At 35.0% G+C, this 17,185-nt stretch overlaps 1 protein-coding gene across 1 annotated transcript in view; it reads left to right on the forward strand.

Annotated features, from left to right (window-relative positions):
* SGCZ (sarcoglycan zeta) overlaps positions 1 to 17,185 on the forward strand; it is a 241,138-nt gene that overhangs the window by 93,721 nt on the left and 130,232 nt on the right. The gene's annotated exons all lie outside the window — the stretch shown is intronic.

Below are 17,185 nucleotides of genomic sequence, written 5' to 3' on the forward strand. Positions count from 1 at the left end.
ATAAACTAATCTACCACAAAAATTAATTTTCATGTGACTGCCAATTCTTTTGAGTATACCATCATCCTCAGGTCAATCATGTTTAGACAGAATTAGACTTATAGTCAGCACACAATGGAAATCATAGTTCTGGGAAAGTTGCTTTACAACATTTCTCACATGAGTGTTGATGCATTCGTTCCCATGTTTCAAACATGTTTCTTAGAGTGATAAAGATGAAAAAATGAACAATGTAGATTCAATCCAGTTTGGAAACTTTCATTTCAAAATGTGGCTTCTTTCGTCTTTTCAATGGTAAAATACAATCTTTTTTCCTAGTTCAGAATTTCATATAAATCTAGTTTACAAATATCATTGAATATCAGTTCTGAAAAGCACAGAGACTGAGGTCTGTTTGCTTGTAGGCTTCTAAAAGTATTCTTTTATATGATTTTACAGTTCTTATAACACAGATGCTGAAGTACAGAAATACATAATTGACTTCTGTAAATCAGTATTCCCCAAAAAATGTTTTCTCTTTTTTTAAGATTGTAACTCAGCAGTAGATGAGATATATATATATATATATATATATATATATATATATATATATATATATATATATATATATGATATGAATGAGATGAGATGAGATGTATATATATATATATAATTATATATATATATATGTATATATATATATATATATATGTAGGTCTTTGGTTGTTCGGGTTTTCTCCCACGTAAAATTGGAAGTGTCTTGGCGACGTTTCGACGAAGTCCCATTCGTCATCTTCAGGCTGGTGTTTTCAGCTTCGTGCTTCGAGCAGCAAATGCGAAGCTGAAAACACCAGCCTGAAGATGACGAATGGGACTTCGTCGAAACGTCGCCAAGACACTTCCAATTTTACGTGGGGAGAAAACCCGAACAACCAAAGACCTACTATACAAACACCCGCGAAAACCTCAAGGAAAATATATATATAATATATATATATATATATATATATATACACACATATGTATATATATATGTATGATTCAATGTTAGGAAGAGACTGATTCTAAAGCAACATTTTGCAGTCACAGAAAGTTGATATATTTGGAACATAGGATAGTCTTGTGGTGAAACTTGTTTTATATTAAATGTTAATAATAGTAGTGGTGATACTAGCACCCTAGCAAGGATCATTCTTCATACAAGAATAGCAGACAATTTTATAAGTATTCTTCCTTTATGAAAAAAATGACTGCTAATTTCAGTGGTGAAAATTGGAACAATCTGAATATACAAGAGTTTAACAGGCAAATCATTTTATCAATCATTATTTTAAAAAGATGAGTATATAATATGGACAACTGATCAAGACTAAACTATCTTTATGGATTGCAATTCATTTCCTTCCCAGCATGTATATCCTTGTAGTTACGGGCTCTGTGCCTTAATATCTGCTAGATGACTTGGATTTCAATTCACAACTTTTTCTATTGCTCACACTTTCTACAGATTATGCACAATTACTTGTTGGTTTGTTGCAATTATATCTTGCCACAATCTGGACATGTACATGCTTTACAGTTAGAAAGCATTTAGAACATTCATGGTATGTTTTACTGCATGGTTAAAAAAGAGAGTTAACAAATAGTTGTGCAAACCAGGGCTTGGGGTTGAATCTGAGAAACTAGAACATGCCATAGAAACAAGATATCTGTGGCTCGTTCCCTGTGTGTGACCCACTTGTTGACTCTCACTGTATTTTCCTCTACCCAACACTACTTGAATTTTATAGCCTGCTCCCATCACTTTCAAGCTCTCTCACATTCATGGCCCTGTATATACTGGCTTGTGAATCCCAACCAATCAACCAATCAGGAGAAAGTGAGGAAACAAGCTCCTGCGGCATTTCAGCATTAGTTCTCAGTGCCAGGAGCTCTCCCTCATCTCCAACCCCATTCACATACAATCTATCCCATCCCAAACCAGGTTTCTCTCACTGACCAGTTGGGAGGGGGGAGGCAGCAAGCATGCACACATTGTTATGGTTGGTCACACAGTCAGCTAGATGTTTAGACTAGATTTTTCATTTTTATTAATCTCTTGAGTCCTTCCTAAGAATCTGAGATAGGTAGATGTTGTTTTGTGATGTTAAAGATATATCACAAGATGTTAGCTGTTCCAAGTAATCTGCCTTTTGCAATTGACTGGTGATGATTTTGTCAGTGCTGATGGTATTCATGTGACGCTCCAGATGCTTGGGGATTGTACCCAAGGTGCCTATTACTATTGGTACTTTCCAGAGCACTTTAGTTTCTTCATTTTGTATGACTTTGGCTATTTTGTGATCCCACCAGTTCTTGCTTGCAGGCAAATGAGTTTCTTGCAGAATTTCCATTGCACCATTGTGGTTACTTTGCCATGCCATTGTAGTCAGTTTGCTCAATCTTCTTGCAGCAGCTCACTGTTTCTTCAGCTTTATTGCAGTAACAGGATTTGTTGTGTGTTGCTTTCTTCTCAGTTCTGGATGGTTTTGTTCTTAAGACTTGGTCTTATGCACCCAGATTTAGTTCCTCTGTATTATTCTTCAATTTTGCCATTCTTAGCCATTGCCAGTTTTTGTGGTCATCTGCTTTGCCTGCTTTTTTTTAATGTACAGGCCATGTAATAGTAATAGTAGTAAAGTTGGAAGGGACCTTGGAGGTCATCTAGTCCAACCCCCTGCTCAGGCAGGAAACCCTACACCATTTCAGACAAGTGGCTGTCCAGTCTCTTCTTAAAAACTTCCAGTGTTGGAGCATTTACCGCTTCTGGAGGCAGGCTGTTCCACTGATTAATTGTTCTTATTGTCAGGAAGTTTCTCCTTAGTTCTAGGTTGTTTCTCTCCTTGATTAGTTTCTACCTGTTGCTTCTTGTCCTACCTTCAGGTGCCTGGGAGAATAGCTTCACTCCCTCTTCTTTGTGGCAGCCCCTGAGATATTGGAACACTGCTATCATGTCACCCCTCGTCCTTCTCTTCGTTAAACTAGACATACCCAATTCTAGCAACCGTTCCTTATATGTTTTAGCCTCCAGTCCCCTAATCATCTTTGTTGCTCTTCTCTGTACTCTTTCTAGAGTCTCAACATCTTTTTTACATCGTGGTGACCAAAACTGGATGCAGTATTCCAAGTGTGGCCTTACCAAGGCATTGAAGAGTGGTATTAATACTTCACGTGATCTTGATTCTATCCCTCTGTTAATGCAGCCTAGCACTGTGTTGGCCTTTTTGGCAGCTGCAGCACACTGCTGGCTCATATTTAGGTGATTTTCTACTAGGACTCCGAGGTCCCTCTCACAGTTACTACTATTGAGCATGGTGCCACCTATGCTGTACTTGTGCATTTGGTTTTTCTTGCCTAAATGTAGAACCTTGCTTTTGTCATTTTGTTAGTTAGAATTTCATTTTGTTAGTTAGTGCCCAGTGTTCAAGTCTGTCCAGATCCTTCTGTATCTTAAGCCTGTCTTCTGGAGTGTTGGCTATTCCTGCCAGCTTGGTGTCGTCTGCAAATTTGATGAGTTCCCCATCTATCCCTTCATCCAAATCGTTGATGAAGATGTTGAAGAGTACTGGGCCCAGAACAGAGCCCTGGGGCACCCCACTACACACTTCCCTCCATATAGATGCAGTTCCATTGAGGACCACTCGCTGAGTACGGCCGGTCAGCCAGCTACGGATCCATCTGGTGGTGGTTCTGTCTACCCCACATTTTTCTATCTTGTCAAGTAGTAGGTTGTGATCTACTTTATCAAATGCCTTACTGAAGTCCAAGTAAATTATGTCCACAGCATTCCTCTGATCCACTAATTTTGTCACTTGGTCAAAGAATGCAATAAGATTTGTCTGGCATGATCTATTTTTGACAAACCCATGTTGGCTTTTAGTAATGACTTTGTTTGCCTCTAGGTGTTCGTTGATTCGTTGTTTGATTATCTTTTCCAGGATCTTCCCAGGTATTGAGGTCAGGCTGATAGGTCTGTAATTTCCTGGATCCATTTTTTTTCCTTTTTTGAGGATGGGAACTACATCAGCTCTTTTCCAGTCCTCTGGTAGTTCCCCTGTGTTCCAGAATCTTTGAAGAATATAGTTCAATGGCTCCAATATCACATCTGCCAGTTCCTTGAGAACTCTGGGGTGTAATCCATCTGGTCCTGGCGATTTGAACTCATCTAGGCTGGACAGGTGCTCACTAACCATTTTCTTGCCTATTTTAACTTGTGTTTCTGTTTTGTTTTTTATGGCACTATTTTTGATAGGTTGGTCTGTTTTTTCCCTTTGTGTAAAGACAGATGCAAAAAATGAGTTAAATAGTTATGCTTTCTCCCTGTTGCTTGCCACCTTCTTGCCACTTCCACCCACTAGTGGACCAATCATTTCCTTCACTTTTTTCTTGTTTTTTACATGTTGAAAGAAGCTTTTTTGTTATTTTTGACTTTGGTCGCAATCCTTAGTTCATTTTGAGCCTTGGCTTTCTTCACTTCATCTTTGCAGGCTCGGGCTATTTGCTGATATTCTGACTTAGTTATGTTCCCCTCTTTCCACTTTTTATCTTTCAATTTGTCAGAGAGTTCTTTATGCAGCCATGCTGGTTTCTTTTGAGAGCTGTTGTTTTTCCTCTTTGTTGGTATTGTGCTAGACTGTGCTTTTATTACCTCATTTTTCAAAATTTCCCAAGCTTCTTGATTTGTTTTCCCCTTGAGGATTCTCATCCATGGAATCCTTCCCAAGCTCTCTCTACGTTTATTGAAATTAGCTCTCTTGAAGTCCAAGACTCTAGTTTGACTGTGTTCTATTGCTTGTGCTTCTATAATGTTGAATTCTAATATTGCATGATCACTTCCTCCCAGGGTTCCTATGGCTTCATGTGATGCTTTACTTTGCCATGTCTCTTTTCTTTTCTTCATTTGACCTTTCTTATAGGCCAGTTTGGTCTCTCCAGGTCTCAATAAGCATTTGTGGTATAACAGCTTCAATGTGTCTTCTTCACTATTCTTTAATATTCATCCAATGCTCTTTTTTCTTCTTCATTTATCTGGTGTACTTGCAATATTCTACAGCCACCTATTTTTCCTTTTTATATAGAGTCCACATTGGTGTATGGCTCAAGGGCATGATTCGCTCTCATTATTTTTCTGGTTTTCGAATCAGACCTTTTCATTCTTTTTTTCTGGTTTTTCTATCAGATTTATTAGTTCTTCTTTAGTTCCTATCAGAACCTTTAGTTCTTCTTAATAGTCCACTATTCCAGCTGTGTATTTAATGACTGAGATTTCCCAAGTTGCCTTGATAGTATTTCCTTCACTGAATTTGGATTTTATGATCTTTTTCACTCTTATTTCTAACCTTCTTCTTGACTTTAGTGTGCTTGATGTTGTCAGCTTGAAGAATGCCAGGTATTTGTAGTGGTCTTCATCCAGACTCTTGATTTTATTTCCATAGGGCATTTTGGAATATCTTCAGTTTTCTCTATTTGTCCCCTGTTGATGATTAGGGTGGCACCTTTCTTCAGTCCAAACTCCATTGCAGTGATTGTCATTCTTTGTATTTCTTGCTCAAGAAATATTTTATGTAATTTAATAATTTAATAAATAAAAATATTTATTAAATTATTTTCATATAATGAATGTTGGGAAATGATGAACAATCTGAAATTTCATGATATGTGAACTGCAAAAAATTGGGCACCCTTGTTTTAGATGGTTTTGAAGCAAGAAGACAATATGACCAGAAGCAAAGTATATTCACTTTCTAGAGCACCCTTTTGTCATGGATCTGACAGATGAACCTCTTAAAAGAACTTTGAGGCATTGTTTACCTTAAAGAAACTTTTATTTGAAAAACAAAGTATCGGCACTACATAGCTGAAACCAAAAACTAAATTCCCCTCCCCTGGATACAAAGTAACAAAGCACAATTCCCTCCTCCAATAAACAGTCATAAATCACATTCCCCAATTAATTTGAAGTGTGGGCTTTCTCCCCAGCTCTCCAGCCCGCCAAAACTCTATCAACTCTGGGCCCAATGACCTTGGGTTCCCACGGCTGAGTTATTATTGTTATGACTAGCTGGACTCTCATCCACATTCCCCCCCCCAGCATCAACTAACTCTAAAAGCAATAGAGGAAAATGGCTCCATTTACTTCTGTTGTCAAAGCAAGAACATCTGGTGTTAGCAGCATTGATACCTTTTCCTCTCTTTCTGTCAGCCTTTTTCTCTCACTCACTTACTCACACATACATACATTTTCTCTTTCTACCACAGGCAACTGGCCAAGTGAAGGAAGAGATAGCTCTTACTAAAACATCTGTACCAAGAAGCTTACATTTAGCCAAGGGCAGTTCTTAGACTGAAATTGCCAATATCTGACTTTATATAAAATTGTTTTAAACAAAACCAGAAAGAGATTTAAAAATTTAATCAGAAAAAAAGGAAACTCAATTCATCATATTATTGTTTAATATCAAATTGTTTAATCATTTAAATTAGGCTATGCCACCTAATAACTGAAATAAACAAGACAAGGATGAAGTACTCAAAGGCACATTTTTAGAAAACTTGATGTGTGAATTCTTTCTCTATAACCTGTCACTTCTTGAGTTCTTTGTAGCATATCATTGCTAACCATTAATCAAGGAGTGATGCGAAAATGTTTAGAATCAATGAAGTGTAGAGAATTTTAATATGCATAGTTGTACTGAAGTTGTCAAGTGCTATTTTAAAATTTGTCTCTGCCAAAATAATCTACAATAAGCATTGATTGTCTAGCTCCCGTGAATTAATTGACTACAATTTTTACAGGATATTATTCAGGTAAAGTTAGTTTCTTGACAAGAATGTCCATCCTTCTTAGTGCACTGAAAAGTTTGTTTATTGAAATTTCTCTGTTGGATATAATTTCTGTATATAATGTCAAGAGATATAGCAAGAAAAACATGGGACAGTTTTCTACATTGCTTCCTTAGCAATATGTTTATTGGTAAACAATTGTGGAAGCATGGAAGACTTTTAGATTGTTTGGTTCCTCTGCATACAGTACGTATCTGCCTTTACCTCAATTGCATAGATTATATATATTTGTGTGTAAGAGAGAAAAAGAAAGAGAATGGTGTGCCATTATTTGGTTATAATCTTATTTAAAATCCAGTGGCAGATGCTAAAATGATCATTGTTAAGTGTCTTCAAAGATAACGGGGCATGTAAAATGTGCTACTGTATGCTGGTCTTTATTAGGTCTCTAATACATAATGATGAGCAGTATTTTGTGCTCACAGATGTTTCCTCTTAATTCTGCCTACGTGCAAAGAAATTGTTCAGACATTTTTTTTCCTTAAGGGGCACTAATGAAGCATAATCTTTAAGTAAATCTTCAGTAATGAGGTCGCTTGAGTGTGTTTAGAAAATGCAAATGCCATAGCTAAGATGTGCTGCTTGACACAATCAAATGTTTATAGTTACATACATGACCTCAACAGAATTTATTTGATTTTATGGGTATTTAAATGAGTCTCCATATAATTAGATTTCTTTGGAAAATGGAGAATATATTTGAATGAGGAATGCATCCCCTTGAGTCTACTGTATATCCAAGTGGGGATTAAATTACTGCTTTAGTAAGAGGAAAGAAGAATACTGTAAGTGAAATAAAGCTTGATCACTTTTTCCCATAAGTTTATGTACACGATCAGGCGAATTCCAAGAATGAAAGATTTTAAAAAAGTATATTCTACATCAGGACAGATGTGGAGTGAAAGTGATGCATTGGACAATGAAAAAAACTATAAAAATAAAATGCTGGAAAAGGAGAATTAAACTAAAAATATTTACCCACCATAGCTGAATTTGTATATTTTTTGCATTATTTTTGGGCAACAAAATTAATGCATAGCACACAAAGCTAAATTGGTGATAATAAGTGACAGGTTCTTTGTTTAAAAGCCTTTTTTCCCCAAAAAGGTATTGAAAAGCACTGCCATGTTTGCACCTTTTCTTCACCCCTCTGACTATAACTCTGTTAGGAATGCAAAAGAAATCAGTCAAAAATGTCTATTCAAGGACAATGGCACAACTCAATAATACCTGAACTATTATAATATAGAGGGGGGAGAGAGAGAGAGAGAGAGAGAGAGAGAGAGAGAGAGAGAGAGAGAGAGAGAGAGAGAGAGAGAGAGAGAAATCCAGATTTGCTCGTAAGTCATTTTTTATCCAGGTTTACCTATTTTCTTCTGATAATACTGAAAACTATAATTTATCAAGAACAGAAATCAACTCCATGTAGCTAAAGAAATCAAACAGTGGTCACTGTATACTTGCTTTTAATATCCCAACAATAACTGCCACAATCAGCATTACAAACAAATATTTCCAATTCCTGGGTGGTTTTTTTAATCAAATGTCTTTGTATACTTTTGTCTTATCTCTTTGGTTCCTTATGTCATGAAAAAATTGGAATTCAATCAGGTGTCATCTTCTACTTAAAACATTGTCAATCCTAGATATATTTATGAATCAAAGCTGGTAAATTTAGCCAGCAACATAAGCAATATTCCAGTATTTACTTATAGATCTTAGAAAGCTTTATTTCTGTTAACCCATCTGAATGCATAGCTAGATTGATAAATAGATATGATTATTTAGTTACAGTGTATGTAATTGCAGGTCTGTTCATGTGTTTCTGCCTATCTGTGGTATTCACAAACTGTGTATGACAGATGAAATTCAACATTTGTCACAAATTAGATGTTATGACATATATATGTCAACACTGGACAGAATATGTTAGTTGTAATTAGACCATAAGCATATAAAGTTTTCAAAGCTTCTGTTGAATGCCTTTCAACTAGAAAAAACCTAGCCAAATATGAGAGCTGGCATAATATTATACTGTATTTTTTAAAAAAGAAAAGTAAGTCCACATTCAAAACTCATAAAATTGTTGGTTTGGCAATATATACTGTATGTGTGTAATTCATTTTGTCAATTGATTATAAATAGAATGATGTTCTAAATTAATAGCCCTCCCAAAAGACGTTATCGATTTGGGAGAAATATATTAAAATTATATATATTATATATTTAAATTATGTACCATGGGAAAATGCAGATTTTCCAACTTAGTTATCATCAGCATAACATTATTTGTTATGAAATAATATAATAACAGTACTTGCATTGTTTGCCAATTATGAAGATAATTTTATGGAACTCTTCCAACATCAGAAATCTGATCTTGTGCATATATTATTCTCATGCTCATTCACTCTTTCTCAAAGGTCAGAGTGTATTTGGACACGAATCTTACTTAGTACTTCTTGAAATCTTGTAATGCAATTTTCTAACCCAAATGTGCTTAAAGAATATAATTTAATAAATACTGCTTTAACTAATAGCACTATGAATAATAATAACAATAATGGATAGATCTATTAACCACTAATAGATTAATGTTGACCACTTTAGGTATCTCTGGATTAGGAGATAGATTATCAGCCAATAACTATTTCCTGGTGACATGTCCAAGTTTTCTTGGCAATCATATAGAAATAGTTGCCCTTCATGACTGGGTTGTTTTTCCAAATATGCAATCTAATCTGAAATGGGTTTTTATGGTAGTCTCCCAACCAGGGAGTAATTACATGCAAACCTTAGGTTTTTTTCAAAATCTGTCAAGTTTAACAGTGATACTTACTATTTATAGAATGAATGAATGAATCTATTATAGCTAAAGCCAGAGATTACCTTTTATATCTGGCCTTTGGCTATAATAGATATTCATTCATTAATAGAAAACATTTTTTGTTTGCAAAATGTTCATATTTGGGAAAAAGGATACTTTATTTGAACACCTGTTTTATTATAAACTAGTGCTTCTATTAATAGGAAAGTCCAAGCAGAAGCAATTAAGTAGTGCAGATCAGATACTCCTTTATTTGTTCCTTTACGCTGAAATTCTGTTGTGATTTAAAGCAATCAAGAATTCTAAAAAAGTTGATTTATGACCATGGCTTATTTAGCTGGATTATTGACCAGAATTTGTGTTCTGAGTTTGATTGTGGTATGCTTTTATTTTGGAGATAATTGGTAAGTTTCCTAGTTATGCCTCTAAAGGGGTAAAGAAAACATAACCTTACAGATATTGTTCTTGGTATCTTTTATATTTTCCCATGCTATTTGAAGCTTTGCAAACCTGGGAAGAGTATACATTGTTCACCCTAAATTGTCCTCTCTGAGTATGATTCCTTCTGAACATATTTTATCATAGGCCTAATGAGATCTTGGAATTTTTAATAATCCTGTCATTAAATAGTGTTTTCATCTAGTGAAGACAGATTTCCCCCATTTAGCTCTCTGGATTTTATTAATCCTGTAAAACAAAGTCCTACATATTGGTAGAATACTCCACTGGATCAGGTATGACTGTTTAGGGCTAGACGCTTGTCAGTGTACTCTGTTTAATTTTGTCTTAATCACAGATGCAGTCCAGAGACCACTCATTCATATTTTATGGAGGGCTTTATAGTATCTGCCACAAAATTATGTTGGCTGAGTTCCATAGGGCTGGGTAATTCATGATGCTATCCTTGTTTTTCACTGCAATCATCCGTTTCCAAAACTAGATCATTCTGACCAAATCATTTTCAGTTTAGACTTGGATTTTTCCTTCTCCCATTTCCTTTAACTTTATAAAATAAATATTAAATCTGATATGAACAATTTCTGTGTCTTGCTTGGCTGAATCTGCATATGTAGTAATTATTTGAAATGGCTTCTTAGCTTTCTCGGAATCAAATTGAATACTATTGCTAATGACACATTCCCTATAGAAAGTATTTACTTCATGGCCAATAATGAAGTTGATTATATTATAGGGATAAAGAAAAGTATGGAAATGTATTCAAGAAAAAAACATTAATCAGAAATTCAAAAACAGAAAAAGCAATACATTAATTTTAATTAAGCACTTTATGTCATTGTTTGTGTTTTATGCCAGCCAAGATAACACATGTATGTTTGATGCAACACAAACATATATACATTTTCTCCTGAAATATGCTGTTCATAAACATTTTCAAGTATATACTCCGAGCTTGTAAGATTGGTTTTGAAAACTAAGAAAATTGAAAAAGAGTACCATATTTTCTGGCGTATAAGACAACTGGGTGTGTAAGACGACCCCCAACTTTTCCAGTTAAAATATAGAGTTTGGGCTATACTCGCCATATAAAACTACCCCTCTTCCAACGCACACCAAATAAAAATTACCCAGTATACAACAACCAGCCAATCACGGCAAGCCGGTGATTGGCTGATTGTTGTATACAAAGCCTGCTTGGATTGGGTGGGTCAGCTCTCCCTGCCTGCCCAGCCCTCCCTGTCACCAAGACGATCCGAGCGGTAGAGAGCAGAGAGAGGGGGGTGCTTCAAGGGAGTCTGTCACCTGATCTGAGCATTTTAGACCACTCAGATCAGGTTATAGACTGCTTTGGCCACATTCCACATTTATTAGTGCTGCCCCTCGCTGAGATCTTCCAAAAAAGACTTATGATGAGGTCTGGCAAGTGCCCAGGGGCAGCGTTAGTGCAGCAAGAGCCTCTTTCACCCATCTGGCCCGCCCTTGCAGCACTAACGTGCCGCAGATTCTCCAGTTTTTCTCGGTAAGTTTCAGCACCTGCCCTATAAGATGACATCCGACGTATAAGACGACCCCCGACTTTTGAGAAGATTTTCATGGTTTAGAAAGTCATCTTATACGCCGAAAAATACGGTATATAAGAAATAATACCACATAGTAGCCCAGAAAGTATAAATTGATAAGTTTTAAAAAATGAAGACTAAACAAAATATTTTTTGCAATCATTAATATTATTCCTCAGAAAAGGTCCAAGATATGGAAGGCCTTAGACCATAGTAAAAGTTACAGGACAAAAATTTGTAACTATCTATACTGCTAAACTGTGAAAAAAAGCTGTTATTCTGCTTTAGTTGTATAGTCTGAACAAAAGGTAGGAACCAAACACTTAATCAATAACAGCGAAATTGGTGGCATCTATTATTTTGATTGTTTCTGAGGGTGCTATTGGTGCCAAATAATTTAAATCTCTTCTTAAAACTCCTGGATACCATTTAGTCTTAAAGATTGCTGGATAATCCAATTAACTATCAAACTCAGACATGGAAAAGAAGAATTTCTAGTACTTGTGTCACCATTTTTTAAAAAATAACTCCTACTGCAGATTGTTAATTAGGTTCTCTTTACTAAGACCAAAAAACCCAGTCTTTTATTATTCAAGTATTTAGACAAACCATGAGTTTATGAAGCTGTTAGGCATTTGCCAGGAAGGTTAAATATTTTTTTTCAAAACTATTAAATAATGTGACATACCATACAAATGGCTGTCAATTCTCTTCTTTCAAATCTCCTCAACTATTTCTTATAAATTACCCAATGCAGTGAATATACCTAATAGTCTTTTCTCCTCCTATTTTCTCCACAAGAACTACCTTGTGAGCTGAGTTGGGCTGAAAGAGAGTAAGTGGCCTAAAGTCAGGAAAAATTGTGAACTACTGACAAATGTGTGTTTCCTGTTTGAAAGGCAGAATTTACCTTCTATAAGTCTCTTGTATTTGTTCTTGTTTCAGTATGTTCATGTATTGTGATTTTTTCCAAAATTTAATGCTCAGGGACAGTTATTTGCTGGTAATCTATCTCCTAATCCAGAGATCTCCAAAGTGGTCAACATTAAGCTATTAGTGGTTAATAGGTCTATCTATTATTATTGTTATTATTATTCATAGTGCTATTAATTAAAGCAGTATTTATTAAATTATTTTCATACAATAAATATTTGGGGGCCATTGAACAATATGAAATATCATGAAGGAATTGTTGAGTTGAAGAGTTTGGGCACCCCTGTATCTGCTTAGACTTCCATGCTGAGAAAGACCTATTAAGGCCAAGCCAAATGAGACATCAGCAGATACTTGATAGGTTTCCTTACATTTTTTTTTTTAATATAGTATCTGGTGTGGGGGAATAGAGATTAGGTTCAAGGCTGAAGCTTTGGAGGGACAGTTTCTTTAATTCCTTTCCATCAGCAGTTTCTCAGTTACCCTACAGAGGGTGACTGACATACATACATACATACATACATACATACATACATACATTTATTTTTTAAAAAGATATCCCTAAATTTGCATTTGGATGTAAAACAAAAATAAAAATTATATTACGCACTTCCAACATTCATGTAATTTGTCAGATTTTGCTGGGAGGAGGAGGAGGATGATCATACCTGCAGTTTTCTACATATTTTTGCTACTTTATGCAACATAAAGTGAATAGCTTGTTCTTAATGTGTATCTTTGCATAAAACATGGATCTGGATTTATTTATTCCCACTTTGGAAACAAGCTCACTTCACTAATCCCACTGAGTAAAAGTCAGGGAACAAGAGCTATTCTAAGGACAGGTTAAAATGTTTCTTATTTGGAAGAAAACCATATTGTGAATTCTGCTTGCCAAAGATTTGCAAGAGTGCATGCTTATGGGCAGTGGCACAACCAAATTGTTTTAACTGTACCAAACATAATTATTTGTTCACATAAATAACTGTTTTCAGTGGTTTTCAACGGTTCCTGAAAGCATTGTGTGGCTTCAGCGCTTCATCAGTTTGACGAAGGACGACATCCACTATTTTTAGTAACAGGCAACTCATTCATACCTAGCAGTTGTCCTTAAGTGAGATATTCTTAACCCAAAGACTGTCTGTATCCTTGGATAAAAAAGAATATGAGTACTAGCAGGAATAAAAGGATGACTGAAACAAATATTCTGGTGACATATAGCTAATACAGGTAGTCCTCAACTTACAACAGTTCATTTAGTGACCATTTGAAATTACAATGGCACTGAAAAAGGTAACTTATGAGCATTTTTTTCACACTTACGACCATTGCAGCATTCCCATGGTCACATAATCCAAGTTCAGACATTTGGCAACTGACTCATATTTATGGTGGTTGCAACCTTCTGGCAAGCAAAGTCAATAGGGAAGTCAGATTCACTTAATAACCATGTTACGATTGCAGTGATTTACTTAACAAGAAAGGTCATAAAAGGAGGCAAAATTTACTTAACAACTGTCTCACTTAGCAAAATAAATTTTGGGCTCAATTCTGGTCATAAGTGGAAAGTCACCTGTATTAAAAATATATATAATTTAATGAACGTATAGGTGCATATGTAAGAATCGAAAAGGGAGATGAGTTTAGAAATGTATGTGGTGTACAAACTTAATGTTTTTTCACAATTACATATGGACAAAGGAAGTAGTAAAAGAGAACGGAACAATCAAAATATTAAAAGAAATATTGTCTGATCTGAAAGTTATAAAGGGATGGATAATACATAATAATAGCTAATACGTAACTGTTATGTAAGCCCTTTAGGTAGTATGCTTTAGTAGTAAGTTGGTTACTATATTGTTATATTTTTATGGTGCTTTATTTTGTACTGTAATAGAACTTTGCTAAAAGGAATTTGTCCTAGCATCCTCATTTATGGTAAATATCATACTGAAATTACAAAGATTCTTTTCTTCAAATGTTCTAGTTAATGTCTGATTAATAGGCTTTCAGAGCTCCTGAGAATAAAGCAGAAAATAGAAGATAATCAAGTCATTGAAAAGCCTCTTTCAATATTCATTATTCATACAGTTCACCTGTGGATGGGGGGACATTTATTCCTCTGATGAGACTAAACGTCTAGAAAGGGAGGTTGCTGTAGATATTTGATTCCCAGTGACTTAAAACATTGCATGGGTTCCTTTCCCCTTCCCTTCCCTTTCTTACATAGTGCATGAATGGCTGTAGAGTTAAATTTTTACTCTTTTCCTTTAGATATATTCATATATGTATGAATAACTGGATAAGACTAAAAAGTTAACCAAAGAAAGTCAAGCTTGCTTGTGAATTCAGTAAATGTAACCTCTCTTTGTCTCAAAGAGTTCTAAAAAGTTCAAAATGGCATAGATAATTATCTGTTTCCATTTAATCTCTACAATAAGGACTCTCTGGTTGGGCTGAGATGTACTGACTCACCAAAACTCAATGAAGAGTTGCCTTATGGCAAGATGGGTGGCAAATAAATATTTGAGAGAGAGTCTGAAACTGATTTCCACAGTTATCATATTACTCATCTGCAGCCTTTCTTTGGTTGATTAGGGAGACAGATAAAGATTTAACTTGTACTATTTTAGATTACAGCCTGTGTATTAGAAAGTAGATGCTAAATTTTTGCTAGTTTTTAATATTTAGGGTTCAGTCATTTACAGAATGAAGTAACCCAGTAAGGAGAGCGTTATCAGCTCTGTGAGTAGTAGGGCTAAGATGTTAGAATAGATTAACTGACCTACTGATACATATTGGTGACTTCTGGGAGAGAATGGAGACAGTCATATACTTCAGAGTTCAACAGCACAGCTACACTATTGACAGAATAAACATAATGATGCAGGAAAGATATAGAAGGACTTCTGATAGTTTTTTGTTTGCTGCTTTAATAGTAACAAGAGAAATTCTGATTCTGAATAGAAAAGAAATATATAGAGAAGAGATTATCCCCACAGGGCTGTTGTCTCAATTAAAATGGTCTTTTCAGATCTGTCCATGTCTTTGATTAGCTTCCAAAGGCCATGGTCTGTGCCCATCTCTACTGACTTTATAATTGACAAGTCCCATCTGTAGGGTCTTCAGTAGCTGCATCTTATTTTATCCCTGAAGAGATGAGCTGGTCCATTTCTTCAGAGATACAATTAAAACAACCCTCTTTATTCACTGGCTGGCTGAAACTGAAATCTGTCTTGTATTGCTCTTATTCCTTTTAAAATATTCTTTTAAAGTTTCAATTTATTCATCTCATATGGTCTTAATTCCATATGATTTTAAGATGTTTAATAAATATTGTACACAAAATGAGTTGTTTGTACCAATGGACACTACCTCTGTGTGGAAAAGAACAATTTCGGTGGTAGAATTTTGATAACAAAACTTTCTTCTCTCCCTAATGCAATCAAATAATTATTTCTCTGTGTATCTTATATCACATCTGTGTTGGCCCTTGGGTGAGTATGAACTGATTTGCCAGATGGCTGACTTGATTGCCTGTTAATTAGGATTCAATCTTATGTTAAAGCTACATAAATACTAAGGAGATTTGTGAATAACAAGACAGAAATTAAAGATAAGTTACATCTTTTGTTAATAGTTCCAAATGTGTGGTAGAAAGGATTTTGTGAGAGGGAGGGCACATAAAATAACAGTTATGCACATACAACATCCCACCACATTCTGAAATCCATCATAAATTTTGTTAGATTGTTCACACTGCATCAAAAACCAATCATTTCACTGATTTATCCATCACTATTGGCCATGCACAATGAACAATGTACAACTAATACATAGAGGTTTTCTATCAGAAATGTTTAGTATTACTTAAAAATGAATTAAGCCTTCATTTGTTATTAAGATAAAGAATTGATAATATTACTGCTCCTTTCCCTGGCATGCCTTGGGGAATGGAATGAGAATTTTCTTGACTAAGATACTTTTAAAGCCTGATATATCATACCATTTCAGAAAAAAGATATTGGGCTCATAAGAAGTGATCGGAATGTATTTTCAGATACAAACTCAGTTTATCTTGGATTGCAATTGTGGATTATGGATGATAGACAGAACACCTAACAGTAGACAGATCTCATTACATTTTTTTTAAAAAAAATCTTAAAATCTATTCACTTAAAGTTTTTTTTTAATCATTACATTATAGAACAACATATAAACATTTAAAACTTGGGAACAATCACAACAAATTCCAATTCAAATCATGCATCCCATACACAGATCAGTGAGCCACTCCAAAATATAAGCAATATACTGAAAAGATATAATTGAAAAATCAGCTGATGATGGGCAAAGGGAAAATGCATACACTTTACCTGGCTAGAACCAAACAAACATGAAAAATAATATATCTACAATATCGGATGCAAGGATCACTGAATTAACTTGGGCAGCAAAATTATGCCATTTTCTCCATAGCAACTGATAAAATGCTCTCATTGTATTTTTGCTAACAAGTGTTTTTCTGAAAACCTTATAAAGAAAA

Source organism: Crotalus tigris, unplaced genomic scaffold (genome assembly GCF_016545835.1).
Source record: "Crotalus tigris isolate CLP2741 ecotype Arizona unplaced genomic scaffold, ASM1654583v1 scf7180000024338.4412243, whole genome shotgun sequence".
NCBI classification, from domain to species: Eukaryota; Metazoa; Chordata; class Lepidosauria; order Squamata; family Viperidae; genus Crotalus; species Crotalus tigris.